Raw genomic sequence first — 26,868 nt, forward strand, 5'->3', positions numbered from 1 at the left:
TGGCTCTGCACCTTGGCTCCATGTTTTGGGGGCATTGGAAGGCACCCCTACCCCAAAAATATGGGGGGGCAAAAGGGCTGGCCCCAGGAGACGGCACCCCTGATTCCAGCCATACAAAAGTGAGAAGCTTCTCCACACACACACACAGAGAGAGAGAGAGAGAGAGAGAGAGAGAGAGAGAGAGAGAGAGTCAGTCTAAGGTTACCCACTACTGCTTGGGATCAGTGACTCTCTTATGGAATGGGATTTTCTCTGGCAAAACTGGGAAACATACACAGGAGCACAAACATGTTAGAAAGTGCGTATTTAAAACTTTAAAATGCTTATTTTCAATTAACAGTTCAAAATTATTAATTGATGTTTGTTAAACCTCCTGCTCTTCTTGTAACTAGGGAATTCTGAGGGGGAATTTGGTTTTTGTTTACCTTTTAATCAGAAGCTACATAATTCACAGTTCTCAAACCAATGCACAAATGGAAAATATAGCTGTCCTTCGAAATCCACTCTTCTCCAAATCTCAAAATGCCAAAGAATGTGTACCACCCAGACAATGTGTACATATTAAGGAACAGGATGCTTAAAAATACAATTGTTGGTGAAAAATAAGATACGAATATGTTATCACATATGAGAAAATTGCTTGCGTAAATGTATATATTAGTTAAAACTGCCTACAAAAATGTGTTTATTTACACTAAAATGTTCTTGGGTGTTTTCTTTAAAGAATAACTGCTGCAAAAATGTGTAGAGCTGAATGTAAGATTGGAAAAACAAGAAACTGTAACATGGACAGTAGCATGGACAGATTTGCCTGTCCCTATTTGAATATTGGGCTTTGGGGAGCAAGTCAAGATATTATTAAAAACTAAAACAGGCTCTAAAAAGTGAGGGGAAAGTTTATGCTTCCTCTCACTGATGACTCAGGCTTCCTCCCACATTTGTTAAATGGAAAAGGTGTCCTTTTGACTTTTCAGCTTAGGTGCAAAAACCACAGAGGCTGGCGCATGGCCTTTGAACGAAGAAGTGAAGGAGGATGTATTTGGCTCCACATGGATTTAAACTGGCTAAGATATGTGATCCTAAGTTTCCATTATCACACAGACACTTTGTTTAAATGCATTCATTTGAACCTCTCTCAGCTAGCACAGACTTCACTTGTGGTTTTGCACATTGGTTTTGAGGAACTCTTGTCAACAAGACCATTTCTCCTAACCGCATGTCTGTGGTTTTTGTTTGCTGATAGCACTTCTTACAAACAGCAGATCCTCCCGGGCAGAAAGACAGCCCCAAATGGACGCTCAACCAGAAATGTTATCCCAAGTGCAACTAAGTTTACATTAAGCTTTGGCAGGATGGAAACTTGATGTCTGCAGAGGTTGGGCCAGGGGCTTATTTTGTTGAGTTAATGCAACCCAGCATTACCTCTGGTGAAAGACAAAGCTCAGCATACAAAGAAGAAACCCTGCCCCTCCCCCACCAATTCCCCATTATCTGCCTCTCTGGAATAGCATTGCTTGGGATACTTTGCATCCTTAAGACACTATTAGTAATTTAAACCAGGGCGGATAAATAAATAAATAACATCTGCTTATTTTGATTTTAAATTGTTTTGGATTTAAAAGTTATTCATTCATTTATTTTGAATGATAAATGCTATGGCCAATATCCAACTAAACAGTTCCATTAGCACAAGGTCCCTACATGACCTCTCAATATGTTCACGACCATCAAATGTCTAGGGGGTGCAGGGAGGAGGTGGCAAAATTCCATTGCACAGCTTAAAAGACCTTGCTTTAGCAGCACTGTTTAGTTAGATGCCACCTCATTTTTCTCTTTAAAATAACTAGCCTAATTTTAATCTTTTGGATATTAGCACATTAGCCCTACAGTTAATTTCTACACCGAGGCAATGCTTCTAAGAGACATTGTGGCCAATGAGGTTTTTCTATGTAAATGAAGAACCAGTCTGAATACTTACACTTTGCCTATCAAATAAAAAGGAAATGCATTCAAAAGGTATACAGTGCAACAAAGTGATGCAAACAAGGCTTGGTTTTAGGAATGAAACAACAGTGGAACCAATACAGTGGTGCCTCGCAAGACGAAATTAATTCGTTCCGCAAGTTTTGTCGTCTAGCGAATTTTTCGTCTTGCGATGCACGGTTTCCCATAGGAAACAAAGTCGCGAAAAGTTTTCGTCTTGCGAAGCAAGCCCATAGGGAAATTCGTCTTGCGAGGCAAATCGAAAATGGAAAAACCTTTCGTCTAGCGAGTTTTTTGTCTTGCGAGGCATTCGTCTTGCGAGGTACCACTGTACCCTGTTTAGTTGTGAATAAACAAGTTTTAGTGGTCAGATCTGCACCATTGACTAGGAAATATATGCAGTAGCATCCATGGGAAACTTGATTTAAATCAGAGTTTTAAAAATCAGTGTTTTTCCTTGCCGATTAAAATCATGCCCTGTCTGAAACACAAACATAACTTTATTGAATAAAGTTATAGTCATTTGCCCTTGCTTGCAGCTCCCTATTCTGTTGTTTTCTAATTGTCCCCCCCCCATGTTTGTAGAAATGTCTTTCTCCTAAAGTGATAGATACACTTCCTAGAACATTCCTTTATAAACATGCTGACTTACAAGCAAGTAAGATATGTTGAGTTCAGTGTGTACTCCAGCCTTAAAACAAATAATCTTATACTGTACTGATTGTGAACTCATTATCTGTCTATGAATCGTAATATAGGCAAAAGGGTATCATCCATACACAAGAGGAAGATAACAGCAAGCTTGGAGAACCCCAAAAGTTTGAAGAAGCACAAAATATGAACAGCAGAATGCAGACTGAGCATGCTCAATGGTAGCAAATGCTGGCTATAATATGGTCATTGCTGTCAAGGTTTCCCCTTTTTAAAGGGAAATTCCCTTATTCCGAATAGGATTCCTCACAAGAAAAGGGAAAAGTTGACAGCTATGAATATGGTACTGAGAAGAACCATGGAAAGAAAGGAGAGAGGGATTGAATAGGGCTTCCTATGAAAGGGCATGACCGGCTGGAACCCTGGAAAGAAGCAGTCTAGCCTGCATCCCGCTTGTTATGAACTGACATGAAGAGCAATATTTCTGTTTTCCTAGAATAAATCAGTTTCTCAATTTCTCCAGCTCAGGGAACATTCATATAGGGTGTTCATCACTCAAATAAATGCTTTCATTCAGAAGCAGTGTCCTCAATGGGCTTTTGACATCAACATCCCCATAAAGAATGCTGCTACCCATGCCCTAGCAGGACATGCCTTACAGAAGGGCAGGAGATGCTTCCAGGACATCAGATCTTAGCATGGTGTTTTGTCTGCACTAGTGGGCATGACAGAGGCATGTGGCGAAGATGAATACAAGCCTGGGTTCGTTTCAATATTCCTGTACTGCAGCAAGATCTGCTTCCAAAGCCCCGTTGAGGTGCCATACACCCTGGCCAAATGTTCTGCCTCCTTTCCAGAAAACGGAAGAAGCAGGAGGGGGAAGTCAGAGGACAACAATATGATCACAGCATCCTGTAGGTGCCCTGTAAAAGGTGGGTGAACAAAGCATGGGAATTCTACAACAAATGGGGTAGCCGTCACCAAGCACTCTTTCACGCCCCACTTTGTTGGCCACATCTGCTGAATGAAAGGCAGAAGCAATTATCCAGATTGTCACTTTGGCAGCCATACAGCCATGAAATATAAGCACTGAAAGCAAGTCATCAATGGAGCCACAAAATTCTATTATGTTTGTTCCCACTGAAGGGAGGGGGAAAGAGATTGGTGTGAAACCTGGGCCTCTACTTTAAGGGATCTGAGGATTAGGCTGCTAAGGGTAATGGGGACTCAAAGATGTTTAGACTTCCTCCGGCTCCTTAATGCTGCATTCCTTCCCCCCCCCCCGCTCCTCCTGGTTCTCTAACTGTTGCTGAGAGGATATTGACAACAGGCTAATTGTCAGCTTCTCCTCTTTCCTTCTAATTTCCAAAGTTTAAAACACAGGAAATGGTTTACTAATTAGCTAATTAGCTACTTACGCCTTGTGCCACTTCTCTTTCTTCTGCCTGACTCTGCTGGGTTTTTTTTTAAATCAGATAAACATACAGACAAGAAATGACACCTTAGATGGGGAACCCATCTGGATGGCCCTCCAGATGTTGGATTCCAACTTCCAGCCTGAATGGTCAGTGGTCAGGAATGATGGGAGCTGTAGTCAAACATCAGAAGACCCACAAAAGGTCCCTAACTTTACCCTAGAAGAAGCAGAAGGCAGGGCCTGAGCTAGAAAAATGCAGAATTTGAACACGATAGGGACAGATGGACAGAGAGTGGGTGGTACTGATACCAGATGATCTCAAGTTTTATGGTGTTTCTTTAAGGGAGCTACCTTATTCTGGACTATGATTTCTCCATGAAACATATTTTTCATCAACAACGATCTTGCCTCTTTCTAGATTTTTTTTTAGTGTGCCCTATGAAAGGAAAGCCATATCACAGTACTTAATTCCCTTTTTAATGGTGCTGGCAGGACCACTATACCTTTAACAGGAGCACAACCAGCAAAAAAAATTAGCTGGCAACATTTTTCTAGAATGTAGATGAAATTATTGGGGCTGGGGGAGCTTTATCTGCTAGATTTCTGCCTGCCTCTTATGCAAGTACAATGGCAAAGGACCACTGCAAAAAAAAAAAAATTAAAGAAAAATGGTGAGAGGACTGTATTGTTCACTAAACTCTCTGAGGTGAAATATTTCCTCATTTAGTTACAGCAGGGTTGAGAAACTCATGGCCTTAGTCCTAATTCATCATGTGGATGGGGAGAGCTCTGAGAGAAAGATCCTGAATCAAATTGAACAATGAAGCCTAGGAAGCCCCCTTATAGTGAGTCGGACCATTGGTCCATCTGCCTCAGTATTGGCTACACTGATTGGCAGCGGCTCTCAAAGAGTTTGGCCAGGGCTCTCTCCTACCCCTAACTGCAGATGACAGAGGTTGGACCTGGGGCAATCTACATGCAAAGTAGCTTTACCATTGAGCTTCTGTAGGCCATCTTCAAGCCAGCACTTTGGACCTGTGGCACGAGCAACTTGTCCCTCCCTCTTCCTCTGGCTGCCCTCTGTGTGAGGAGGAAAAGAAGTATAAGAGGGAGCCAGAAAGAGAAAGGAGAGGTTGCAGGAAGAGAGAAGGAGGTGATCCCACCCAATGGCTTTGGCCCCCTATATATTACCTCCAAGGGAATTTGGCCCTGGGGGGGGGGGATATAGATTCTGTTGTCAGGGTTCCAGTCACTTACCAAAGAGTTCCTAAGAGTCTGAAGTGCTTTTATTTGACAATCTCTTCCATTAAGATTTTAACCCTGTAAATTATGGGCTAACCAGCCATTATGTTGGACAGAACATTAGGACATCAAGAGGCTTTGTGGCATTAAATATATTCTAGGTATCCAGCCACATTGTCTTCTTTTAATTATCAGACACAGAAATGGAAAACATGTTACTAGTGCATTAATAGTGATTAAAAAACTGCTATTACCCAGCAGAGCCATTTCAGTTTGTAGAGCAGGGATGGCAAAAAAGGCAGAAACACAGACCACTATGCTTTGTTTCTCTGTTTGCTTTTTTGAAAAAATAATGCACTTATCAAACAGCATTCTTGAAAAAACAAAGGCAAATGGGATGTGGATTTTTGTCTTTTTCACAGCTTGAATTTTGTAAAAAGATACACTTTAAATTTTAGGAAGAGATCTCTGGCTTATGTTTGGCAAAGTCATTGCATTTATAGAAGTACTTCTACTTGTGTAATGAACTACCCCTCCTTCTCCTACCACCCTGCACCCCTCCCCAGGGGCTCCCCTAATCCTCACACAGGGAGAAAGGGTGGAAAGGTTACATTGCACAACCAGAGGTCCATGTATGAATGGAATGGCATAGCTGGATACAAGCCTCTGTTTGTTGAGGAGAGCAGTTCCATCTCCTTCACACAAAAAATACCAAGAAAGTATAAATACTGTACAATGATGTGAGAAGGCGAGGTCCTTGTTACCAATCCTCAAGTGTTAAAGAAAGAAGGAAATATGAATAATTGGAATTGAAGCTGTCTCGTTTTTGCTTCTCTTCCATAGTGAAAGACACTTTCCTCTCAAGTCATTGCCTTTGGTTCATTTTGCCTTAATAAAAGTAGTAGTAGTAGTAGTAGTAGTAGTAATACATTTATATACCACTTATGTGCCAGAATGGCTTCTAAGCAATTTACAAGTGTAAAACAAATGGCAAAATCCATATACAATTAGAACACACAATAAAACAATTCCATCAAAATAGTTTAAAAACTTCCATAATTAGAATTTACAATAAAGCAAGGCAATTAAAAAGATAGATAAAACTTTATTCGCATTAGCCAATGGCCATAGCAACAGTAAAACATTACAATATACGCAGAAAAGGAAATTTGAAGGCAATTAAAAAACCACATCCCCATTGGCAATCCCTGGCCTAGTCACCCTAGAGAGATGCCCTTCCTCAGCAGATATTTCTCACAATTAAGTAAAAAATACTGCAACACAACAATTTACTGCCATATTTATGCGAGCACCTGGTGCCCTTTGGCTGTCCTGCTCACAGCTGCGCTTTTTTGAGCCCCATTCAGTCCCATCTTCATTCCCATAACCTTGGCTGTCCACGTCCAACCCTCACATTTTGCATTAACAATTATTTTCTGGTAGTGCTTCCATGTAGAAACCCCAACAGGCAAAGCTTTCTTTAATATTTGGAATGAAAAAAGTATCGTGGAGAAAAAAGAGGGAAGGGTACTGAGGGGAAAACCTTTTGGGTGTGCTTAGGGTCTGCCTGCATACATATGCATCAATCGATGGCCAGCAGGTTCCTTACAATACCTCTTGCTACCCCCCCCCCCACCAGCTGCCTCTACCCCACCCCCTAAAATGCTATGGAATCTGCCTTTCCAGAAGATAATCCATCATGCAAGCCACAAGGCAGGAACAACTGTGGGGAGGGGCAGTGGTGTTTACCTGGCCTCCTGACACTGTGCCTTACCATAAGGGGTGGGGGAAACAGGTCAGCGCTGTTTAGATGCTCCAGCAGGAGCACCACATTGGCTCCCCCAGTGTCTAGCTTCACACGACCTGCTTGCCTCTTCCCGCCACAGTGATGCCAGCAAGGCTGCTGCTCCCAGTCGGCTGCTCCTGCCACAAGTCTTTATTTTTCCATTGTTTTTATTTATTACATTTCTATACTGCCCTACATCCAAAGATCTGGCGGCAGTTCACGGCATAAAAAAGATAAAACACAGAATGCATACTGAAAACAAGAACAAAACAAGCCAATAACCTCTTCACAAGCGCATTTAAAAGGATAAAGGTAAAGGTAAAGGTACCCCTGCCCGAACGGGCCAGTCTTGACAGACTCTGGGGTTTGTGCGCCCATCTCACTCAAGAGGCCGGGGGCCAGCGCTGTCCGGAGACACTTCCGGGTCACGTGGCCAGCGTGACAAAGCTGCATCTGGCGAGCCAGCGCAGCACACGGAACGCCGTTTACCTTCCCGCTGGTAAGCGGTACCTATTTATCTACTTGCACCCGGGGGTGCTTTCGAACTGCTAGGTTGGCAGGCGCTGGGACCGAGCAGCGGGAGCGCACCCCGCCGCGGGGATTCGAACCGCCGACCTTTCGATCGGCAAGCCCTAGGCGCTGAGGCTTTTACCCACAGCGCCACCCGCGTCCCTAATATTTAAAAGGATACAGGAGGTTAAAGAGGAACATTTTTTGCCTGGCACCTGTGTATAGATGCTAGGAGAGGATATATTTATTCAGTGCTTTTTTTTCCTGGGGGGGGGGACACAGAGGTACGCATACCCCTAAACGTTTTGTGAATCTTTGTACTTTTGTCCATTTACTGTATTTATTTTTCCCAATTTGAACTATCAAATGGTGGTTTTCTTGAGTCAAAATGAGAGTACCCCTAAACATTCTCTTAGAAAAAAGCACTGAATTTATTAGATTTTATCCTTCCTTCCTTCCATTTGTGATTTCAGCAGAGTGCCATCCCTCTGCAGCTTAAAAGGGAAGCTTAGATAGGCTAGTTTTAGCCTTTTAGTTCAACTAATCCAGGATGCTTTAAGTCAGACTGGATTCTCCTGGTATTTCCCTCCTTAAAACAATAATCACACAAACAGTCTTGTAAAAGGTAAAAATAACATTTACTCACTCAGACTACTTGTTGAAGACAGCAGTTTTTTTCCGGCAATGCAGTTACAAAGACCTAGTTTAAAATGGTGCCTGAGCATTGGAGCTCAAATGTGCAGATGTTCTCAAAATTGCTGGAAGGAGGTCAAAGGGCAAAGAGGAAGTGACCAGCCAGGTGAGGAAATTAGATATGGCTACACCCTTGTTTGCGTGTCGAGGTCCCCAAGCCACCCTTAAATAAACACAATTCACACAGAATTTTTGTTTAAGGTTTTTGGCATAATTTTGGCCACAACATTATTAAAATACAAAATGTGAGTGGTTGCTTAGGCATTGGTTGCAACTATCTGTCCCCGCCCAGGGACAAAACTGACATCCGCAAGCCTGCAAAGGTTAGAAAAGGAAAACATTTTGGGGAGAGAATGGAGCTGAGTACCGGGCCCTCACCTCTCCCCAAATGCACCCAGGGGCTCTTGCGTGGCCCTAGCCCCTTGACAGGGGTGCGGACAAAAGCATGGTGAGCCCCTGGATTCCTTTAATGGAATACCCTTGCAGCAGCAGCATTGGAGAAGAGGATTTTGGATTTGATATCCCGCTTTATCACTACCCTCTCAAAGCGGCTAACATTTTCCTTTCCCTTCTTCCCCCACAGCAAACACTCTGAGGTGAGTGGGGCTGAGAGACTTCAGAGAAGTGTGACTAACTCAAGGTCACCCAGCAGCTGCATGTGGAGGAGCAGGGAAGCGAACCCGGTTCACCAGATTACGAGACTACCGCTCTTAACCACTACAACCAATTCATGAACCAATGCCTAACCACAAACCTTACAAGTTGTGACGATTTGCTACGCAGTAGGCAAAAACCAAATGGCAACAGCCAATCTGCCAAATGGACAAAATTCCTACCAGGGCCCTGCCCCCAAAGCAGACGACCCCATGACAGGCATAGCGAGGTCAGCACAAACAACCCTAAATATAGGGAGTGTGGGCGGGTGATCCGCGCAGCGAAAAGAGGAAGCTCAACACTGCACGAAGGGAATGTAAAGCTTCTAGGCTGTCAATCAAAATTAGCAACATTAAAATCTCCCCAACAACATAGAGGATCCCATTCGCATTTGTGGCCATCTAAACTTACCCGCCCAGCAACAGTGGAATGACTTGTTAGACCCCACCACAACACATGCTCTCCATGAAGGAGAACGCGCCCTCTCACACAGTCCTCTCTAGCAAACTCACAGGAAAACTCTGTGTACTTCAGCTCCCATCATGGACTTATCTAGCAAACATTCATTGTTGATTTGACTGCACTGTAAATATCCCACAGCACCTAAAGGCGAGCCTTTTATTCATTCATTCATTCCCCACCCATCTGGCTGGGTTTCTCCAGCCATTCTGAGCGGCTCCCAACTGAATACTAAAAATAAAATCAAACATTGAAAACTTCCCTACCTGGAGAGAGCATTCAACAATTGTATGGAGCAGCTGGAGGAGTGGGCCTTTAGATCACTCTAGATAAACTAAGGCCCTGAGGAGCTTCAAATAAATATTTTGTGTAAAACATTTCCCAGGTAATTACCTTGGGTTTACGCCTCAAAAATTAGCAGTATTTCTACCGCCTGTGCTAGAAATCTGACCTCTTGTGGCCTAGCATGGTTCAAATAACAGCTGTTTTCAGTAACTGCAGTAGAGATGGATGTTGTATGAATTCAAGACTGTTCTTGTTTGGAGAGGTTTCAAACTGTACAGCTGTTCTTGCAGTTCTTGATTTGCAGGTGTGGCACGATAAAGCACTAGCTTTTGGGGGGAACTAAGCAGATACATTTCTGTACTTTAGAAAGCATAATGGCAGTCTGGTATAATTACTTGGCATTAAGGTTGCAATCTTGGCATCTTTATAGGGGAACAGGAGCTGTAGCTCAGTGGAAGTGGGTCAGTTGGCATTTGCTTTGGTTGCAAAATGACCCAGGTTCAGCCTCTGGCATCCCTATGGATGGCCTGGAATGACTCCTGTTTGAAACCCCAGAAAGCCACTGTATGCCAGTACTGAAGTTCATGCATGTGGCTTACTAAGGAGCGCACCTGATAGCATGCAGGACCAAGCCAGTAATCCCTAGTTTAGCATTGTGTCCGAACCGGGGATCATGGTTTGTTTTGCTCAAATAAACCATAATCAGTAAGCCAAGAACAAACCTTGTCTGCAGATTGTAGTTTATTTGAGTGAAGCAAAGCATTATCCCCGCTTTGGACATAAACCAGGCATTATTGATTTTTCCGTCTTCTTCTGCATGCTAGCGGAGAGGAGGAAAGCGGTCCAGAATGGTGCATTCACAGCCAGCCTTGGGGGCCTGCTTTAGCAAACTGGAGAAACCATGGAAAGGTTAACCCTTACCTCACAAGTTGCAAATGCCAAAACTGCTCCTCCCTCATTGTAATTAGACTTTAAAGTCTAATTCTGTACCAACTCTGAGCCCTCAACTGCAGCCTGCCACAAAGACATCAAGGAAGGCAGGGCAGAGAGATGCTGTAGAAATGTTCTGCATATCAGGCTACTGTTATAAGCAGAGGACTAGGGCTAGGGAAAAGGTGGCAATCGTATTATCAGCATCCATAAAGCAAGAGAGACCCTCCTGCTGAAGATTGTTGTTGTTTAGTCATTTAGTCATGTCCGACTCTTCGTGACCCCATGGACCAGAGCACGCCAGGCACTTCTGTCCTCCACTGCCTCCCGCAGTTTGATCAAACTCATGCTGGTAGCTTCAAGAACACCATCCAAGCATCTCATCCTCTGTCGTCCCCTTCTCCTTGTGCCCTCCATCTTTCCCAACATCAGGGTCTTTTCCAGGGAGTCTTCTCTTCTCATGAGGTGGCCAAAGTACTGGAGCCTCAGCTTCACGATCTGTCCTTCCAGTGAGCACTCAGGGCTGATTTCCTTAAGAATGGATACGTTTGATCTTCTTGCCGTTCATGGGACTCTCAAGAGTCTCCTCCAGCACCATAATTCAAAAGCATCAATTCTTTGGCGATCAGCCTTCTTGATGGTCCAGCTCTCACTTCCATACATCACTACTGGGAAAACCATAGCTTTTACTATACAGACCTTTGTTGGCAAGGTGATGTCTCTACTTTTTAAGATGCTGTCTAGGTTTGTCATCGCTTTTCTCCCAAGAAGCAGGCGTCTTTTAATTTTGTGACTGCTGTCACCATCTGCAGTGATCATGGAGCCCAAGAAAATAAAATCTTTTACTGCCTCTATTTCTTCCCCTTCTATTTGCCAGGAGGTGATGGGACCAGTGGCTATGATCTTCGTTTTTTTGATGTTGAGCTTCAGACCATATTTTGCGCTCTCCTCTTTCACCCTCAATAAAAGGTTCCTTAATTCCTCCTCACTTTCTGCCATCAAGGTTGTGTCATCTGCATATCTGAGATTGTTGATATTTCTTCCGGCAATCTTAATTCCGGCTTTGGATTCATCCAGCCCAGCCTTTCGCATGATTATGCTGAAGATTAGACAAATTCAAGATTAGACAAATTCAAAGGGGAGAGGGCTATCAATGGCCAATAGCCATTATGGTTATCCTCTGCCTTCACAGTTGGAGACAGCAATGCTTCTCAATACAGTGGTACCTTGGAAGTTGAACGAAATCCATTCCAGAAGTCCGTTCGACTTCCAAAATATTTTGAAACCAAGGTGTGGCTTCTGATTGGCTGCAGGAAGATCCTACAGCCAATTGGAAGCCACAGAAGCCGTGTCAGACGCTTGGGTTCCAAAGAATGTTCGCAAACCAGAACACTCACTGCTGGGTTTGCGGCATTCGGGAGCCAAAATGTTCAAGTTGCAAGGCATTCGTCAACTAAGGTATGACTGTACCAACTGCAGGAATCCTGCTTGTGGGTTTTTCACAGGCATCTGGCTTGCGACTGTGAGAGCAGGATGCTTGACTAGAAAAGCAATTGGCCTGATCCAGCAGACTCTTCTTAGGTTCATATCACTGTGACTGTTCCTCCCTTTCCATTCTCTGTACAGTGGTGCCTTGGTTCTCAAACTTAATCCATTTCGGAAGTCTGTTCCCAAACCTAAGCATTCCAAAACCAAGGGGTGCTTTCCCATAGAAAGTAATGTAAAATGGATTAATCCATTCCAGACAATTTGAGAACTAAGCTGTTCGAAAACCGAGGTACCACTGTACTTGCCTCCAGTGGCGTAGCGTGGGGGGTGCCAGGGGTGCCGGCCGCAACAGGCGCAACATTTGGGGGGGGCGCGTCCTCGAGGAAGCAGGAACCCCACTGTCCTCGGACCTCCTCCGAAGGCTGGCGGTGGGGCAGAGAGACCTCCTCCCGCCGCCAGCCTTCGGAAGGCTGCTCCGAAGCCTGGCGGTGGGGCGGAGAGACTTTCTCCCCGCGCCAGCCTTCAGATGGCTGCTCCGAAGCCTGGCGGTGGGGCGGAGAGACCTTCTCCCCGCGCCAGCCTTTGGATGGCTGTCCTGAAGACTTGTGGTGGGAGCAGTGGCTTAGCGTGGGGGGTGCAGGGGGGCCTGCTGCACCTGGCGCAACATCTGGGGGGGGGGTGCGGAAGAGACTCGAGTGCTAAAATCCACGGGTTAGGGGGCGCAAATTACTTGCCTTGCCCTGGGTGCTGAGAACCCACGCTACGCCACTGCTTGCCTCCCTGTCTTTGCTGGGCTGCTCTTCTGCTTTTGTTTGGAGCCACTCACCTGCTTCTTTGTCAGCAAATTTGGTAAACCAGCCTGCTTGCCAATTTTGAACAAAGGCTTCATTTCACGCTGCTTGTGTGCAGCTATTATTCCCACTCTACACACCTGGGAAAGGAGAACTTTTGACACGTAACATTAGGCCAGTTGTAAAGAGACCTCGGTGGGTGGGGAGTAGCAAACTGGGACGATAATGAACCCACCATTTCAGTTAAATGAGAAGCAAAGCCTAAACTGTACAAGAGGGGGAAAGTTGTTGCTAGAGGAAACCTGCACAGTCTGGGGAGAACAATCAAAAGCAGCCCCAGGGAAGGGGGAGGGGGAATCCAAACCAATGAACAGGGAGCAAAGACAGCCAAGTCTGAACTGCCATCATCTACCAGTTGGAATAGCACTCAGCAGCAGCGTGGCTTCTCTACTTTTAAGAGCTGTGTGGCAGGCAGAAATTCAACATGTAAGGTTTGCCCATGAGATGAGATGGCAAGAAAAGCTTCACTCCTCGAAGTGATGGCAAGCTGTAGAAGCTCTGCAAGGAAAACTGTGGCATAGAGAGGCCAAACTGTACTACGCTGAAGTTGCATGGCAACACAGTGATGTGAAAACTCAGTTCATTTCAATGCAGCTGGACCAAATGGAAAGAGCATCAGGGCTAATCAGCATTATAAATGACATTTTAGTATGGTTTTCTAAAGCAAGGATGAGCGGCCTGTGGTCCTCCAGATATTGTTGAACTCCAGGTCCCATCAGCCCAAGCAAGTGTGGCATATGGTCAAGGATTGTAGAGGTTGTAGTACATAGGGCCACAGGTTCCCCATCTCTGCTCAAAGGCAACAGTCCCATCAGCTTGGCTGAGGCATTTCTCTTTATGCACCTAGGTGGAAATGCAATTAAAAACATGGCTCTAAGCTGTGCTTTCATGTGGCCCCTAACAATCCTGCAATGCCCAACCCTAGGGGCTGGTTTCTAAGTAAGTTTGTACTGAAATAAACCCCATGCTGCTCAACAAACGCCAAACTAGATGCAATTACCAGGGACATTTTAAATGTATTGAAAATAACAGTCAAGGGAGATAATTGGGGCAGCAATGTCAGGAGCTGGGTTAACTCTTTCTTCCTCTACTGTAGCCCTGACAAAAAGCCCCCGCTTGAAGCTGCATTGCCAAGTTGCTTCCTGCCTAATGCAAATAGCAGCTTCAGCAGAAGGGGAGGTAATCAGGACCAAGGCAAGGGCAGAAGGATTAATCTCTCCCTTGGGGGAGAAAAGAAATCCCTTTGGGGTTCAAGTACAGAGGCTCATACCAATTTTTCAATTGGTCAGCGTTTCTCTGTAGTGGTCCACGCCCTGTGGAGCCTCTCTTCCCATCATATGTCAAACAGATAAACAACCACACAACTTTCTGAAGGCATCTGAAGGCCTCCCTGTATTGGGAGGTTTTTAATGTCTGTTTTTTTCTGTGTTCTTAAATATGTTGGAAGCCACTCAGAGTGGCTGAGAAAACCCAGTTAGATGGGCAGGTTATAAGTAATATGTTGTTGCTATTTTTCTAGAAAAAGATGTGCCAGAACTCACCATGAACGCCTCCATTGTTCTCTTATAATGGCAATGGCGCCCATCTGAGAGCTACCAGAAATATTATCATCATCATCATCATCCAGAAATCCATTACTGGACCAAAGGGTGTGCAAGAGCTTTCTATTAGGACACATTCTATAGAAGCAAAACAGACATCACCTTGGTTGTTTTATCATCTGTTAAACCACCTTCAGTCACTCCATTGCCCTACCATCTCTCATCCAACCACAGTCCTTGAAACACAGCTTGCTCAATCCATTTCATATGAGAGCCCTCTTTGTACCTTATATGGAGTTGTTTTTCACTTTAACATTCAGCTGTTAGCTTTCCCTTTGGCTGGTTCTCATCAGTTTTGTGCTCGTGCCTCCCTCCCGCCTCACTGATAATGAGCTTAACAAAAATTCAACACCAGCCTCCTCCCCATCCATCTCTGCTCCAACGCTGCCCAGCTTGCTCCTACTATCTTCATTCAAAATATGCAGAAGTTAAACCACATCCACACAATTAGAGCAATGTGAAGAGAAGTATTTTATAAAGTGCATTGAGGATTGCTGCCTTCAGTCAGCTTCTCCATCATCTGCTTGTCCCAGAGACAGGCCCTTTAATTAGTTATTTCCTGAAAAAGTTCTTTCTGGGAAATAGTTCAGGAAATGACTATTTTAAAAAAAATTGGTAGACTGCAAAAGCAAGAGCTATTTTAAACCACTCTGAAAGGGGAAGAACTTTGCCAAACATGGCTCTTTAAGTCCCATCAGGGGAAAAGGCAAGGTATAAATAAATTATTATTATTATTATTATTATTATTATTATTATTATTATTATTATTATTAAATTGTTTCCTGCACTCATTCTGGGCACCAGCATTATTAAAATTAGCCCTTCTTTCTTTTTGAAACAAAAAGAGGAATAGTTGTACATTGCTGCAAAACAGATTTAAAATATGTTGGTACGCTCACAATTTAGTGTAAACATAAAGGGAGATGTATTTATTTAAAAGCAAAATTCCAGCTATGGTGGCATGGATTGTGTAGCAGATCTCAATGTGGGTGGCAGAACAAGGAAAAGCAGGGCAAGCAATGCAGCAAGGCATTGCCAATGGCATTTTCAGCCACCCCAAAGGCAACTTCCCTGTCCATTTCATCAAAGGTCTATTGACAGCCTGTAGTGAACACTAGGGCTGATGTTACTGTATTCAGAATCAGGACAATTACTACAAACCAGGTCTAAAACACTGCAGTGCAGCAGCAGCAGCTGAATTCCCCATAATAGTCAGTCTTCAAAAATCTCACTTGCCATGCTTGCCATGGCGACTGTGACATTGGCCTTTGGTGAACAGAAGAAGCAGTCATCCTTCTTCCTCACTGAGAAGCTACAGAGATAAGCAGAGATCTGCCCAGGAACTTCATAGGGATGCCTGCTACCTCTTAATCTGCAAAATTGGGAAGAAAGGCCAAGGTGGTTTGGCAGCTGCATAGCTAAGAAACCTGGAAAGGGTCAAATTGGCAAACACCCACCACGACCACCTGCCACCCATTTCCTGCTCCAGAACAGAATCAAATGCCTATTTTAAAATCTTAAATTTGTGGACATACAAAGGAGGAAACCACTCCAGACATAGGGAGGGATGTGACAGAAAGCACAAGGAAGAGAGTATTACAGATCAGGAAACAGAACAGGAATCTTTACCCGCCATGCAAGCCAAAACAGCAATATTTTTGGATTTGTTTATTTTAAAGTGCATCAACTGAAAAGGCTCCTGGAGTGGCAGATAGATAGATAGACAGATAAATGATAGATAGATAGATAGATAGATAGATAGATAGATAGATAGATAGATAGATAGTAAGTAGGTAGGTAGATACCAAGGCTGCCCCTGATTTGATCTCAGGCTCATCATCTAAAGGACATGACACAAAGGGGAAAAGGGATAGGAAGGAAGGCGTGGGTGAAGCAAACTCAAGAACCTTTCTTAAAAGTTACAGTGTTCTTATACAAGGAGCGGCTGGGAGAGAAATAGTTCAGGGAGAGGAGGAGCCAGAAGGAGATGCTCTCTCAGCAGAGCAGATGAGGTGGAGTTAAGGCGAGAGAAACTCATAACCAGCCAGAAAAACAAATAATCTGCTGATGCTCGGTATCTCCAAAGGTCATATGACAGCTTTACAGAGTTACTGACCTGTGATACTTCCTGTCCTTGGAAGCCACCCTTGTTTCAGACAGATGTCAACATTTTCAAGCTCTGTGGCAACTTGCTAAATCTTTCCCACCCAGCAGGGAAATGTAGGAACTAGTTAGCACTAGAAATTAGCAACTCAGTTCATAACTCAGGAGGTCACGTGCAACCATGTTCCTTCCTTGCCTCCTCTCCCACTGTTAGGGTCGCCACCTTTTTATCAGCCTGTGCTCCTGCGCTTCAAACATCACAAATTAAGTGGGTGAAGCTTTTCCCTTTGAGTTGAACTTTATGCCAAGTTTTAGCTACTTAATTTCTGTAAAAGGCTTAGGAACAGCAGGCAGGGTTGTTCTTGTTATGCACCTGCCAAGGCCCATCACTCAGTGGGAGACCCTACTGAGGTAAAGGACCCCTGGATGGTTAATTCCAGTCAAAGGCGACTATGGGGTGCAGCGCTCATCTTGCTTCAGGCTGAGAGAACCGGCATATGCCCAAACGAGGGTACAGGTCTGGCAATTTTTAAAAGAAAAAGGCTGCACTCAAGGATTTCCGGAGAACCCCATTTTCTCAGGTTGTTGGTTGCATTGTTTTACAGCATATAGATCTTGCATTACACAAACAGGTGATAAGTGCAAAGCTATTATTAGAACTGGAAGTCGATTTTAACATATGGAACTGCTGCAGTTACTTCTTCTCCCCTTCCTTTAAAGAAAAATAAAGGCATCTCCAGCTTAACACTACATAGTATCTGATCTTGCTCTGAAATCTGCCCATTCGCATGTTATGTTTTGCTCATGGTCCCCTCAAGAAAGGAAAGCGCTGTAGAGAGTGGAGCCTTTGTGTCAAGAGATTGGGGACACCTACTGGCAAAAGCTGAGGTGCGCAACAGACAAACAGGAAGGGGAGAAGGAAGGATCAGAGGCTAGAGGGTTCCAGGTAATGATGCTGTTGACTGAAGGCGCCCCTCGCTTGCTGTGGTATTCAGCTTTTCTCCCTTTCCTGTTTTGTCTGTTCTCTGGGCTTTCTTCAGCTGCTGTTTCCTTCCCCAGGATGCATGTGGGTTCCTACCAGAGCATATTAGGGAGTCTCTCCAGGATATAACCTCACTATCACTGTTGTTGTTGCCAGGAGTTTGCCTGCCTGCTGGATGTTGCATTCTTGCCAGCATCCTTCTCTTTGCTTTCCAACCAGCTTGGTTGCCTTAGAGGAATGGCTCTAAGGGGTAGCAGGTGCTCCTCCAAAATATGCCCTGATGCTTTGCTTGCTCTCCCAGCTTCCAGTCACAGTATATTTGTATTTTGTAATTTCCAGTGGTGTGGCCATGTTAGTCTGTTACAGAAAAACCAATAGATTAGGGAAGGCCAGCAAACAGACTGTTGTTGCTGCTGCAACATTATTTCTATGGGCGGGTGAACTATTTGATACCTCAGGCAGCAAAATGTCTTGGTCCAGCCCTGAACACTGCTCTTCCTTGCCATCCCTTTGCTACCCTGACTCACTGTTCATTGCCTAAACAATTTCCAGAGCAGGGGTGGAGCACCCACAGTATGTTGATAGACTCCGACTCCCATCAAGTTCAGCCAGCATGGTCAATAGTTGGGGCTATTGGGAGTTGTAGTCCAGCAAGTCTCCCTACTCCTGTTCTGGAGCATTAAATTCTGACTTCAAATGCTCTGTGCTTCCAGCTGTTAAGTTTCACATATGCAGTTCCACTGAGGATCTCTTGTTTTCAGCTGGGTCTGAATAATAGTTGGAGAGATGTGATTCCTATGCACATCAGTAGAACCAACAGTCACTCTGAAAACCTTCCCTCTGGCTGAAGGTGTTTTGCAACAGCTTTCAGAAGAGTCTTGAAAGAACCAGAACATGCGATTCAGTTTCTTTCTGTTCTACAGAGCTGTGATTTGTATCTCAAATAATTGTTTCCAGCACTTGACAGCACCCTTATGAATAGAATTACACCTCTCCCCCATAATTCTGCTTTTAGCTTGAGCTGAAAGTCAGAGGAAGGGATTATAGTGAGATTAGCCAGACCAGAACCCACTGGGTGCGGACAACTAGAAAATCCCCATTCTTTAGCCTGTGAGTGAAAAATCTGTAGTAAAGGGCTGTATTTGGAGTTTTCCCAACACAGACTAATAATAATAATTAGCAATGATTTGGCTGTGCCTGAGCTGGAATAATTTAGTAATTCTGTGCCTGGGAAGCATTTTTTTAAAAACGTTCTATGGTGTTAATGTTGGACTGGAGATGGAACTAAGTTGGGAGGAAGAAATGGGATTTGGCACACACTCCTGTTCCTCAAACAGTTCTCATTATCTGAAGTTCTCTGAAGCGACTGAATTCCTCAAGCTCCGTTTCTCACTGTTAACTATACAAAGAGTCATCTTGATCCTCTGGGACAAGAAACAGAACTAAGAAGTCACATTTTAGAACTGAAACCCAGGGGATAAATGCATGCCACACACTGATATGAATAACGGTTCCTGCAGGGGACTTATTTATGAAGCATTCATCGCGATCTGCTCACACAAAGTTTATGCAGAGGTTAGATTGCACCTGGTCTTTATTGAGCAACTGTTGTGATTTGTTTGTGGGGCGGTTATATGACTTCTGATTAACCATTTGTTCATTCCACATTTTTCAACACATTTCCATGTTGTCACTTTCCTAACAATTTCTTTCTAAATGTGGGTGCGTTGTGCTAGGGTGGCAGATGCTTTAATTTACTTTAATTGCCGAACTTAAATTTCCTATGATGCACTGAAACCCTCCTGCAAAGTACTGGCAGTCTGTAAAGACTCTAAGTGAGCCCTAACTCTTTGTTATTTCTCATTTTAAAATCCACTGTAGGTGTTTGGGAGCAGAATTTAGAGCAGGGAAGTAGTGGGGAAAAGAGGGAGTGCTTAACCCTTTTGTGCTTTTCATTTTGTTGCTCTAAATTCCTTCCTCCAGTGTGGCTTTTCATTTTAAAAACACACTTTTCTGTGTAAGTGAAACTTGCTCCCTTAAGTAGATGACATAACCAAAAAGAGACAACAAAACAATTTTAAAGCTGTCTCAAAACACAGAAAACATCATACACTTCAGCACTTGAGTTGCTGTTGTAAAATTGTTTTATTTCTGGTCGGGCTACATTGCCCTTTACACCTTCGGAAAGAGAAGTTCAACAGGTTCAGTTTTCAGCATCATGCAGTGGAACAGCCCTGTTTCTCTCACTATTGGGGATGGTGTGTTGCAGGACAGTGAAGAAAACAAACTGAATCCCAATTTGTTTAAAATATGAGGGTTGGTCCCTTTCCCCATATACCCCTGTACAAACAGCAAGGGTATCAAGAATAGCAGAACTCAATTTAAGATTGGAAAAAGGAGAAACTGAAATGGGTAGATTTGCCCATCCCCACAGCACATCTTTCTTCTCTCTCCCACCCAACCTCTGCCAAGACATCTTAACAAAAGCTGCTTGGCAGCTTCCCATTTAAAAGCCAAGGATCAGGTGTCAGGATATATCCTATGGCCTCACATTGTTTGGGTTAGAGCTGGTGAGCAGCTGGCTCTTTGGGCAGAAAGGATGAATTCAAGGAGAGCTATTAAGTTCATAAACCTTTGAGTAAGAGGATGTGATGACATGGGGAACTCAAGGACCATAGATGCTGGCTGGAGTTCCAGATGGAGATTAAGTTGCCTCTTGATGAGCAGCAACGAAATGCCCTACCTCCCATGCCACCCAAATAAGTCTCTGAAAGCACTCTGGAATGGAAAACGAAGCAGTGTAGCACAACCCGAGGACCTGAGGAATCAGGAAAGAATGGACAATGTCCAGAGCTGGGCCTCTCTTCTCTCAAAGCAACTTCCTGAAAGAGGTTTGGAAATGTCATCTTCTTTCTGGGGCTTCCGGAAGTCTTAAACTTCAACAAAACACTGACTACCAAAAGACTTAATTGTCAAACTTTCCCCTTTTGATGGGAATGGACAACAATAAAATGCCACGAGACATTTTACACAAGAGCGACAGAAGCACACACACACACACAAATTCCAGGCACAAATTAATTATTTTTTTATTATTTATAATTTATTGAATTTATATACCGCCCTATACCCAAAGGTCTCAGGGTGGTGGTTTACAGAATTAAGTGCATCTGGTCTCCAGTGTGGTCTGGACAGGAAATATTTTGATTCATTTCCATCCTAATGCTTAAATAGGGGGCAATTCTCCATTGTTCACACACAATGCTAAGATAAACCACGGCTTAGCACCAATGAACAAACCTGCCGTTCCAAGATGGCAGCCGCTTGGCCCCACCCTGCTCTTTTTGCTGCTGTGCTTTGCTGAACTAAACCATGGTTTGGCTTAGGGAGTCATCCAAAGCTGGGCTCATGGTTTAGCTCTTCCAGACAAACCTCAAGCTGTAAACCACAGGACAACTGTTGGTTACAACTTGTGGCTTATCTGGAGAGAGCAAGACCACATACCTGCATCTAAACCTGCTAAGCCAAATCATGGCTTAGCTCAGTGAAGCGTGGCAGCAAAATGACCCGGGAGAAGCAAAGTGGCCCAAATCTCCTCTTTGTGTGCCCACAAATTTAATCATTCATGCCAAGCCATGGTTTGACTTAGCATGGCATGTGAACTGAACTAATGTCAAACACTGTGGTAACCTAAGCCTCTTCACTCAGAGGGCTTCGTACCACTACAATAATGTATGTTAGAAAATAGGAAGAGCAGTGAGCTAGATTACACCAAGAGCTCACTTAACCCAGTATACCTCTTCCAGTGATGGCTATATAATAATAATTTATTATTTATACCCCACCCATCTGGCTGGATTTCCCCAGCCACTCTGGGCGACTCCCAACAGACTATTAAAATCATGGTAAAACATCAAACATTAAAAACTTCCCTAAACAGGGCTGCCTTCAAATGTCTTCTAAAAGCTGATAGTTGTTTATTTGACATCTGAAGGGCACCACTACCGAGAAGGCCCTCTGTCGGGTTCCCTGTACCTTCACTTCTCACAGTGAGGGAACCGCCAGAAGGCCCTCGGAGGAGGACCTCAGTGTCCGGGCAGAATAATGGGGGTGGAGACGCTCCTTCAGGTATACTGGGCCAAGGCTGTTTAGGGCTTTCAAGGTCAGCACCAATACTTTGAATTGTGCTTAGAAATATTCTGGGAGCCAATGTAGGTCTAGCCAGATCAGTGGCGTACCGTGGGGGTGCAGGGGGGGCCGGCTGCACCGGGCGCAACATCTGGGGGGGCGCTCGCACTCGCAACTCTCTGCCCCTACCTGGCTCATTCACTCTCTCTCACTGCAGTGCTGGCTGTGCGAATCCGATCCGAGCCGCTGGGTCGCCGCCCACTGTGGAGGGGGTGGGTGCCAGGCGTGCGGTGCGGAGAGAGAGCGAGGGACTATCTGGGGGAGGGACAGTGAAGTGGCCGCCCAGCGCAGCGCTGAGCACGGGAGAGAACCACACCAGACCAGACCAGGCAGCAGCAAGAAGAAGCTGGCAGCGGCGGCAGGTTAGGGGTTAGGGGGCGCAAATTACTTGCCTTGCCCCGGGTGCTGACAACCCACGCTACGCCGCTGACCCAGATACCTCCAGGAAGCAAGACATGAAGGCAACACCCCTCTCCAAGTTTCTATAATTAAATTGCATGTATTTAATTCATCCAAGGAGCTCAAGGCAGCATGCAAGATCCTCTCACCTCCCAATTTCTCTTCACAACAATCTTGTGAGGTGAATTAGGCTGAGAGTCTGTGATTGGCCCAAAGTCACCTGGTGTGCTTCTTGCTCTCCAGGGTATACTGCCTCTAAACATGGTGGCTCTATATAGTGATTGTGTCCGTTCAGAAACCTTTCCTTCTGAATATCACTGGCACAGCTTCTGGGAGTATCTGGCAATGTCATATCCTTTGCAATAATGGAAGGCTTACTGCCATTACCATGCATCCTGAGGCCTGTTTTCTGGGGTGGCTAGCAAAGACATACCCTCCAACATTTCTCTGATGAAAATAGGGACGTCCCACCATACCCTCCAATATTTCTCCAATGAAAATGGGGGCGTCCTAAGGGAAAGCGGGACATTTCAGGATCAAATCAAAAACTGGGATGGCTATTGTAAATCTGGGACTGTCCCTAGAAAATAGGGACACACGTTTACTGAATGTTAAAAGGGTATAAGGAGACAAGTTAGATTTACTTTTGAATAGTCACTCCTTGTTAACCCTCAAATCAAAACTTTATTAGCAAAGCCAACAGGCCACAGCTGTACAAAAATTAAAAATGAGAATAGGGATAAAAGGAAGAAAAGAACAGACAAAAGGAGGTCCGTCGGGTGAACAGGTCTGTCACTCAGATGGTGGCCCTCAATTTCACAGCTCTCTCGATGTACCTCGCGACCTTCTCTGTTATCTGACTGTTCGTATCAGATAATAGAAAATGCAGTGTAATGTCTGTTGAACGGCCGGGGTTGGAGAGAATGAGTGGAGTAATAATCTCATTCCTTAGGTCTTTGTAAAGAGGGCAAGAAAAAAGGACGTGGGACACTGTTTCCGTGTTACCATCTCCACATGGGCAGAGTCGTTTTTCGAATGGGGTCTTTTGGTAACGACCTTCGAGTACAGCAGAGGGAAGAACATCCCATCTAGCCAATGTAAAGGCACGTCTGTATTTTGGGATGGTTAGTTTAGACAAATATGAGGCTGGAGAGTCAAAATGAGAAGGGGGAAAGTAGGTATACCATGGGCACAGTTTCTTTAAGATAGTCAGGTTGTTTTGTCGTTCGATGTCTTTCAGGCGCTGGCCTATTAGACTCTTTGCTTTGATGAGGCCCATTGATAGTAGGGACTGTGAGTGCAGACCGCATGTAAGGAGTTTTTTATGCACAGATTTAAACCACTTGCTTTCGTGAGGATCTTGCATTACTAACGGCAGTAGACCAGGAGGATTCAGGTTAAGACGAAGCCAATAATTAAATGTTCTCTGCCAGGTCCGAGTTTCCACAGATGGAAGGCAGGCCTCGAGTCGCAATGCTACGTTTGGAACACAGGGGGGGACACCGAGTATTTGCCTTAGAAATTTGGACTGGACAGTTTCAAGACTGGAGCAATGGGTCCCCGTCCAGATTTGCGCCCCGTACAATAACTGCGCCAGAGGTTTTGCTTGATAAACTTCAAGGGCTGCTGGGATGTATCTGCCCCCCTTCGTATAGAAGAAGCGGGACAGCATCTTGATGCTTTGAGCAGCTTTTTCTTTGGCACATTTTTGGTGGACATCCCAGGACCCGGTCGACTGGAAAACGATACCCAGATATTTGAAGGCTTTGACTTGTTCAATTGTCTGGTTATCCATCCTCCAGCTGTACTGTCTGTGTTTCCTTGCAAAAACCATGATTTTGGTTTTCTGATAGTTTATTGCAAGTTGCTCTCTTCTACAGTATGCTGAGAATTCATCTATGAGCCTATTTAAACCTATTCTTGTTCGGGATAGGAGTATCGCATCGTCAGCGTACAAAAGCAAAAGTGTCTGGCTAACAAATTAATTGTTCAAAGCACAACTCCTAAAACTGAGGCATACGTTGCTTAGGGGAATATTTTTAAAGAGCTGGGAAATTGGAAACACTTATTTCCTGCTGATATATAGCCATACAGACTCTGTGGTTATTGGCTCTCTGCCCCCTAAGCAAACACCCATTTGTCAGAATCTGGATGAAAATCAGTGCGGATAAGAGTGTAATCCTGCACATTAAATACATAGGCTCAGTCTAGTTTAGGGGAACTGCAAGTCCCATCAGCCCCAGCTACCAAGGCTAGTAGTTAGGGCTGATGAGAGTTGGAGTCCAGCAACATCCGTGAAGAGACATGGTTGCTCCTTCCTTGGTTTTAATTTGAAAATATGGAATGAAGTTGGGTCTTTATAATTTCAAAACAAATGAAGGCCTTCTTGTTTAGGCGGACTATTGACTTGCTGTGATAAATACTTCACTGTCAGGAACCTGATGTTGGTTTTCACTTGTTTGTTTTACCTGTGTATTTTTAATTGCCTCTTCTTTTATTAATTGTGCTTTTGTTTTATATTTTAGGGTGTCAAGAGACAATGCTGAGTTAGATACACCAGCTGTCTGACTTGGTGTACGGCAGCTTTTCTTTTTAACTTTTCCTACATTTCCCTGGGAGTTGCATGACTTCCCCACCTTTTTTAAAAAAGCAATCATGTACTGTTTGTTGAAAGATGCAAACGAGCACACACACCACCCTTGCAAGACCAGAAAGCTCGTCCACAACTGCCAAACCATCACATGGGAACTTTGGCTCACACTAAGCTAGAAGATGTTGGCCAGACCTCTTGGGGGAATAGGCTGTGGCTTCTGCACAGGATAGCTGATAGTCCTTGCTCTTTATAAAGACCGTACTTGGCCTTCATGCTAAAACGATTGCAGGCACAAAGCAAGGCAACTTTAGCCCATTTACATCCGGACTTTAGTAAATGCAGAGGGGAGGGGAGAGAGAAAAGGTTTCTGGAGGGATGGTCCCACCCATGCTGAAATTCAACAATCCACTTTGGCTGGAGACACTACATTACAGAACAAGGCCATGGCCAATATAGTCACAATATAGCCAAGGCCATAAACACCTTTTGTTTTAAAAATGATCGTACCAAAAATCCTAGGAAAAAAGTCTCCTGCTTTTTCTTCAAACCACCCTTAATTTTATGGCGTGCACAACACAGCCCTCCTCCTCCTGACTCTGGAGCCATAATGGGATATTATGTCATCTGTAGACACTGTGACCAAAGCTGAACCCACTCAATCATCTGGATGCATTTATTCTACACGATTAGGCTTGCTCTGAAATAAATCAGGAATCTGAAATCACAATGCGCTTCCATAATGACTCAGGTCATTAAAGAACCATTTATCATGCCGATTTCAAAATGTGAGGGAATGCATCCGTCCTGAGGAATGAGAACGTTATCTGCTCTGTGTTCAAACGAGACCACCACCCTGGGATTTCTGTGGGTTTATGCGCAGAACATTTGTCAAATGCACTTCAGCCCATCTCAGATCATAGATAGGAAACTGTTGAGTGCAGTCAGGGCTTATTTGTCTTCACTGAGGATCAAGGCTGCATGTTTGACAATATATTACACTTCTTTTTTAGATTTGCTCCTTACAACTTCTGCCCTTTTTCAATCGCAAAGTAACAGTTTCACAACAATCAAAGAAAAGTTAATGAGTTGACTGTTAATTAATGCCTGCAATAGGAAATGAGCTATTAGGGGGCATTTCTTTAGTAATGACCTACCTTTGCTAAATAAAAGTGCACACAGGATTAGTAATGACAAACAGAAAGGTTCTAATAAAAGACACAGTAGCCCTCCATAGTGTTTTGCCCTCCACACTACACAGGGTGGTATTGCAATTGCATTTAAACAGGGGAGAAATTAACCAGCAATAAGGTCCTAGGGGTGGAAAGAGAGAGAAGAAAGACAACACAGAATTTTATGAAGATTTGGATGGAGACTTCAAAAGGTGAGAGAACGATGAATGGTGATTTCCAAAGTAATAGCCACTGTGGAAGCAACTTTAGAATTCTTTGTTGCCATGTCCTTAAGAAGCAAACAACACTAAAATGTGAATAAGTCAGTTCTCCAATTTTTACATTTTTTTTTAAACCCCTCAGGAGCAAACTTGCTGTAGGAGAAAGGAATGGAGAAGTGGGGAGGGAATGAGATTCTCAACTATTTTTGCCTACTGCTATGCCCCCTCCTAGTAATTAAAAAAAGGAGGAGAAAGAGGACATGCACAAGCCCTTAATCATCCATGTTTGTCCTAACATGGATCTATAGTGAGCATTAGCTAATCACAGACTACAACTTTCAAACAGCGTCATCTTGTCACACACAAAATTGGGTTTACTTAAGAGGACATCTCAACTCCTTTGTCATGCACCTTTATGCACCATTAAAATCTTGCACTTTTCCATATTCAGTTTGGGTGTTTAGCCTCTTTGTCTAAACTGACACTGTTCAGGTATTAGCTGTAAGGTCTAGCACCCTCCTCCGCACTCCAAGAACAATTACAGTACAGAAGCTGTACCTCAGGAGCAGGAAATATCCCATTTCTGGACTCTTAACCCCTAGGAAGGCTTATTTACCAAATAAGTGCCCGCGGCACTTAAGAATTCAGTGGGGAGTGTGTAAA

The 26,868-nt window shown here is 44.2% G+C and overlaps 1 long non-coding RNA gene across 1 annotated transcript in view; it reads left to right on the plus strand.

The window, feature by feature from the left end:
* LOC309535004 overlaps positions 1–26,868 on the plus strand; it is a 654,277-nt gene that overhangs the window by 51,670 nt on the left and 575,739 nt on the right. The window lies entirely within an intron of this gene.

The sequence above is a fragment of the Podarcis vaucheri genome, assembly GCF_965113315.1.
Source record: "Podarcis vaucheri genome assembly, chromosome: 1".
NCBI lineage: Eukaryota > Metazoa > Chordata > Lepidosauria > Squamata > Lacertidae > Podarcis > Podarcis vaucheri.